This window comes from Phascolarctos cinereus, unplaced genomic scaffold (assembly GCF_003287225.1).
Source record: "Phascolarctos cinereus isolate Bilbo 61053 unplaced genomic scaffold, phaCin_HiC Scaffold_8;HRSCAF=390, whole genome shotgun sequence".
NCBI lineage: Eukaryota > Metazoa > Chordata > Mammalia > Diprotodontia > Phascolarctidae > Phascolarctos > Phascolarctos cinereus.
Window position 1 is genome coordinate 70026315 of NW_027556291.1, and position 6401 is coordinate 70032715.

The 6401-nt window shown below is 54.3% G+C and overlaps 1 protein-coding gene across 12 annotated transcripts in view; it reads right to left on the reverse strand.

The window, feature by feature from the left end:
* Positions 1–2121, reverse strand: part of ATP2B3 (ATPase plasma membrane Ca2+ transporting 3) — a 137222-nt gene extending 135101 nt beyond the window's left edge. For 5 of the 12 annotated variants that reach the window (XM_020977271.2, XM_020977270.2, XM_020977269.2 and 2 more), the window contains exon 1: positions 1513–1832. The gene's annotated coding sequence lies outside the window, so the exon portion shown is untranslated. Of the gene's footprint in view, positions 1–167; positions 469–1512; positions 1834–1906 lie in introns of those variants that run through there. The other 7 variants (XM_020977275.2, XM_020977273.2, XM_020977272.2 and 4 more) reach the window with 4 other exon arrangements.
* Positions 2122–6401: the final 4280 nt, after the last annotated feature.

Below are 6401 nucleotides of genomic sequence, written 5' to 3' on the forward strand. Positions count from 1 at the left end.
CCTCTCCGGGTCTGTTTCCTCCTCTATCAAATGAGGGGATTAGCCTCGATGGCACTGAGGGTCATTCTAGCTAGGATTCTGCGAAAGTCCTCCATCGTGCAAGTATCAGAAGCAGTACCCAAAAGACTGCTTGGAATTCAGGATTCCCCGGGGGGGTTGAGTCTCACCTGGCCCATTCACTCAAAGAGGGACTGTCCTTTCTCAAGGCTTCCGTTTTCTCCTCTGCAAAACGAGGCTAATGACGCGCCCTGCTCCCCACGTGGTGGGGAACCTGCTGAGGTTCTGGGAGCGCCCTCCACGAGACCCTGTGCCTCGGCGGAGACGGCACACCGGCTCGGCACGGCACGGACAAGGGCGCGGCCAGATGTGGGCCCCAGACCGAGCTATCGAAGCAGCTGGAGGTGGGGGTGTGTGTGGTGTGGCCAAGCAGGCATTGTGAACCGCTCTCTGCGCGTCCGCGCGGAGGGCACCGGGGTCCATGCACACACGCGCACACGCGACGCCCCGCACGCACCCGCCGGTTCCCTTGACGATCCGGGGACGTGCGTGGGCGTGCGTGACCGCATCCCCCCGCCCCCGGCGCCGAGCTCGGGGGGCCGGGGCAGGTGGAGCGAGGTGGAGCGGGGCGGAGCGCGCGCGCGCGCCCCCATCCCCGCCCGCTCAGCGCGCTCCTCTGGGCCTGGCCGCCCCCGCCCGCCCCCGCCCGCCCCCCGCCCGGCCCCGCCCGGCCCGGCCTGGCCCGCAAGCTCCCGCTCTACCTCTACCTCGCAAGCACGCGGCCGGTCGCCCCGCACACTCGCGCAGGGCATGCAGGTGCGCTGCCCCGGGGCAGGTACTTCAGGCATCCATCCAGGCCCCCCAGCCGCGGGGTCGGCACGGGCCGCGCGCCCTCCAGGCGGGTGGGGCAGCAAAGCCGGAGCCACGGCGCCCCCACCATTGGCCTCGACCCGATCGCGCTAGGCCGGCTCTCCTCCCACCGGCATCCCGGCCCCCGCCCCGATGCCATCCCAGTACCAGCCCCCACGCCTGGCCGCCACGTACTGCCCCCCCCCACTCCCGCCCCACCTCATCCCTATCTTTGCACCCTGACTCGCGAACACTGCACCCTTAATCTCAGTCCGTGCATCTTCTGGTTCCAAACTGCACCAGAGACTCCCACACTGCATCCCGACTTCCAGCCCTGCATGACGTCCCCGCACTACACCCAGGCCCCCCAAACGCAGTATGGCTTCCCGCACAGTCCCTTGGTCCCCAACGCTACCTACCCCCTACATACTGTTCACTGTCTGCCACCCCCCCCCCGCGTCAACATCCCTGCATCTGTGATACCCTTCCCCCCTTCCCCCCCCCCGGGTTTCCTGGAGCCCAGCTCCATCCCCATGGCCCGATCTCCAAGCGTACACGCAGCCGCTGTTTCTCCAGCTCCAATACCTAGGTGTAGATTTCAAGAGCTGGGGTGCTTGGGGGGGGGGAACTCGGGCCGATTGGGGGCTCAGGGCGAGAGGGACTTACCCGGCCATGGTCACCGGCCCAGGCAGCAGCGGGATCTTGCGGGCGGGGCGGGGTTGTGAGGCTTTGGGGGAGGCTACAATAAAATACAGTAATAAATAAAAGAAGATAAATCCCCGGAGAAAGGCCAGGTCTCGGCCAATGGAGTTGGGAAAAAGAGAGGGGGGAATGAGGTGGGGGTGGGGGATCAGAGGAGGAGAGGGATGAAGGAAGAGAGAGAAAGGGGAGGAGAGAGGGAGAGGGAGAGGGAGAGAGAGAGAGAGAGAGAGAGAGAGAGAGAGAGAGAGAGAGAGAGAGAGAGAGAGAGAGAGAGAGAGAGAGAGAGAGATGGGGAAGAGAGACAGAGACAGAGGGCTGGGGCGGGGGTGGCTGCCGCCAGCGTCCTTCCACTACATACATACGGCACCGGCACGGGACGGGCGGAGACGCGACACGCCACGCAGGTCTCCAGCCGCAGGTCTCCAGCCGCAGCTCTGAGATCTCAGGGAGGGAGGACACGGCCAGCCAGAGGGGAGGGGAAGGATGGGGTGGTCTGTGGAAGACGGGAGAGGGGAGAGTAGAGGGTGGGGGAAGGGGAGGGGAAGGGAGAGGGTGGTCCCTGGAAGGAGGGAGAGGATGGTTAGAGGGAGGGGAAAAAATGGGTGGTCCCAGAAGGAAGGGAGGGTGGGCTCTTCTTAGAGGGAGGGTGACTGGGTGGTCCCTGGAAAGGGAGGGCACTGGAGAGAAGGTGCTCCATGGAGGGAAGGGGAGGAGAGATTGGTTCTGGGAAGGAGGGTGATCCATGGAGGAAAAAAAAAAGGTGGGCTATAGAGACACGGAGAGAAGAGCTGGTGGTCCTTAGAGAGTGGGAGAGGAGAGAAGGACATCCCTAAAAGGAAAGGGAAGGGGGAGAGCCTGGAGGAGAACAAGAGATCTAGGATGAGCGGCCCTTCTTTGGGTCCAAGTCTCTAAAATGCCTGGGGAATGATTGATTGGTTCCTAAAAGGCACAAGAGAGGAGTCTATGTGGAGGGAAGGAGACATTTAGACGGATGAACGGATGCCTGGCATGTTGCTCAGGCTATCACTGTGCCCCTTCCCCAAATTACTTTGTATTTAATTTGCATATATTTTGAATCTGCTTATCTGGGTACATGTTGATTTTCCCCAGTAGAAAGTAAGCTCTTTGAGGGGCAAGGGGTATACACACATACATATTGCTTCTAATCCAACACAGTGTCTGACACATAGTAGGTGCTAAATAAATGCTTATACTGAGTTGAATGAGAAGAGAGTTGTATGTGGAAAAAGAGAGGAGAAAGGGACCCAGGGAAGAAAGGAAAGAGGACAGTGGTTTCCCAAAAGGGGAGGGGGTCTCTGAAAGGAGAGGAGCTGGTTTTCGGAAAAGGAGAGGGAGATGGTAAAGGACAAGGGGTGGGCCATGAAAGGAGGTAGAGAGAGGAGTGAAAGGGTGGTTTGGGGAGGTGGGAGAAGGAATGGGGAAGGAGGCTATTCAGTGGCTTCTCATTGCTTGAAGGATAGGGTGTAAAGTCCTTTTTCTTTCTCAGAAGAGGCCAAAGGTTCCGGGAGGGCGATGAAGAATGGCATCAGGGTTCCTTAAGAGCCTGAGGGACGCCTAGCTTTTCCTATTGTTTCTACTTCTACTGGGAAGGCAATTGGAAAAGCAGACAAGATTGGGGTGGGGGGGATGGGGAAGTCCCTGGGGAGAGGTTCTGTTCAGGAACCGGGGCAGAAACAGTTGCTTTGAGTGGGTGAGGAGCCCACTGATCCCAGAGTGGGAAAGGATGAAGGACCAAGTTAAGAACCGAGACCAAATAGATACTCTGCAAGACCTGGTAGAATAAGAAGAGCGTGAGAAGGGGCGGTGAGGAAGTCTGGAAGCTAAGGGATGGCCACACTAGGGCTAGGTGGACTTCACAGGACTGTTTTCATCATTTCTTACTTTTTGGTTTAAACAAATCCATGAAAATCTCTCTTCCCTTCTCCTCTCATCTCCTGACTCCAGGCCTTTGTCCTGGTGCCTGACATGTACTCCCTCTTCCTCTCTGCCTTTTTAGACTCCCTAGTTCCCTTCAGAGCCCATCTCATAAGGCTTTCCCTGCCCCCTCTCCCCCCTTATTACTCCCACCCTCTCAAATGACTTACTGTTTAATTCTGCACATGTTTTCATGTGTGTATGTTTTGTGTATTTGCTTTCCCCCCTTCCCAGTAGAATGTAAGCTCCTCTGATGGCAGGAGTGTGGTGTTGTCTTTGTAGCCTCAGTGCCACTTGGAGTGTGGTGAGCTCTCAATAGATGTTTGATGAATTGACCTGAATGAAGAGGTGCTTTGGAAGAAAAGACGCTGAATGGGAACTGCCTGGAGTTCAGGGTTTGTCTGAGGGAAGGGACGTGGATTCTTGTCCTTTGCACTTGTCCACATCCATCCTTCTGAGCCTCATTTTCATTTGAGCTGTGGATTTCAAGAAAGAACTAGGCATTGACAGTGTGAAATGGCAGTCCTCAGACCCATGCTATTGGAGGCTGCACTGAGAGGCTGAGGGAGGTGAGAGACTGGAGGCTAGAGCTCACTTGGAACCCTAGGAGGAGTCCTGAGCACCATCTTTTAGAAATAACATGGAAAAAAACGAGAGGGTATCCAGAGGAGGCCCGTGGGGCTGGGAAAGAAGGGCCTTGGGTCCATTCAAGGTAAAGATTGGCTGAAGAATCAAGGGGAACACGAGCCATCCACAAGTATTTGAAGGGCTGTTCTAGGAAAGGGATTTGATTTTCTCCGCTTGACAATACTTCCTCCCCATTTGAGTTAGCCAGAAGTGGAGTGGACTGCCAGAAGGCAGGGGCTGAATGACTGGGAGGCAGCTAGAACTCTGAACTTGGTGTCGGGGAGACTGGAGCTGGATTCCTGCCGCAAACATTTACTTAGCTGTATGACAAGTCACTTCATCTCAGCCTCAGTTTCTGTATCCATAACATGAGGCTAATAATAGCACCTGCCTCCCAGTGACGTTCTAAGGATCAAATGAGATAATGTTTGGAAGCATTATGTAACCATAAATCTCTCTATATATGTTATCTATCATCATCATCATCATTGTTATTATTTGTCAAGGTATGTTATAGAGAGATTCCTGTTCAGGTAGGGATTGTACTAGATAGCTTCTGAGGACCCTTCTATCTCTACAGAATCTATGGAGGATCATGGGCAAGTCACTTTTCCTCCCAGACCTCAGTTTCCTTTTCTGTAAAATGAAGGGATCAGACTAGCTGGCCTTTGAGTCCCTTCCAGCCCTAGATCTGGGATCCTATGTGTGACCTTGGCCAAATCCCTTCTGTTCCTCGAGTCTCAGTTTCCTCCTCTGTAGAGTGTGTGGCTGGACTCCTGACCTCTGAGAGCTGGGATTTTGTAATTTGTATCTATTGGTGTTGAGGAGCCATTGAAGCTTTCTGAGCAGGTCAGAGATACAGGAAGCCTAGGGGTTGAGCCTCCCTTACCCAGTCCTGGGCACTCTCCCGCAGCTCCCCCACAGTGTGTGGCAGACTTGACTACTTAGGGTTTCTTCCCCAGAATAACCCTTACCCTGCTCTGAGCTGTGGAAAAAGCCTTCCTTTCTTGGCCTTGCCTCTTTCTGGTGCATCCTCCAAACCTTCTCTTCCTGCTTCGGTCCTGTAGGCTTTCTTGTCCTTTTCTGTTGTCCCCAACATAGTGAAGGGGAATGGGCCTGTCCAGTACCTTTCTACCCCCCTTATCAGTCCCTTTCCCCCCTTCTGGCAGCCTTTATTTCCATGCTCTTTCCCAGAAGCCTATCATGAACCCCATTCATGCTCCCAGTAGGCTGTCAGCTAATCTGATACCCTACTAGGTGATGGCATGACATTTAGCTAAGGTGCTAGCCCCTCAAGGACACCCCCCCCCCACAGTCTTCTTGTCCTGGAGTTTTAACTATGTAGCTTGAGACCCTTTTCTTCTTCTTTGGTTATTTAAGGAGTCTTCCTTAATGGGGTATAGCTGTCATGGTGGCATGAGAGATTGTGTCCTGGCATTTGGGGCTAAGACTCTGCCTGGTGCCTCATTGAAAACACCCCAGGAAAGTGGCCACTTACCCAGCATAGGCCAAGAGGCTTTCTTTGTAAGAGCAGAAAGCATTATTGAAAGGCGAAGCAGTATTCTTATTCTCCCCCTTCTCATGTCTCCATAGCGACCCCTGATTTGCCATGTAATCTTTATTGTAAAGCCCCTAACTGGGATGTGGGCCCAGGCAGTAGGCTCCCTCTGACTGCGTCGGGAAGAAAAGCCACCAGGGACCAGCTGACAAGAAGCATCCACCTGTGTGCAAGCTGCCAGCCCATCTCTGCCTAATGGCTTGCTTGTTTAACTGGTGGCTGCTGTCCATTGTAGGGGTAGTTAGCATAGCCAAACAAGAGGGTGTCAAGCCTGGCAGCTGCATTCCTTGTGATGCTGCTTTCTCTTTGGTTTCCAAGGTGAATGGTTTGCACGCTTACTCTCTTCTGATTTTAAAATGTAAAATCTCCCCTATATTGTCCCTCCCTCCCTCTCCCTCCCCAAATGAAACCTTTCAGCCTGGATGAGGTTGTCTTTAGTAAATCATCATATTTGGGTTCCTCTGGCACTGTAGGAATCAATAATCTATTGAAGGACAGGAGTGGGGGAGGGGTCCGGCATGGAGGAAGCAGCTGGTAAGATAAAATATGTCCCATGATCTTGGGATTATTGTTTATCAGCTGGCCTCTGATTCTGCTAGTGGTTGGGCTACATGCAGTCAGGATGACTTAGGTTCAATTTCACCTGACACCTAGAAAGCTGTGTGATCTTGAACAAGTCACTTAACCTTTATGTGCCTCAGGCCACTCCCTAGGACTGGTCTCCCGAAGTCTT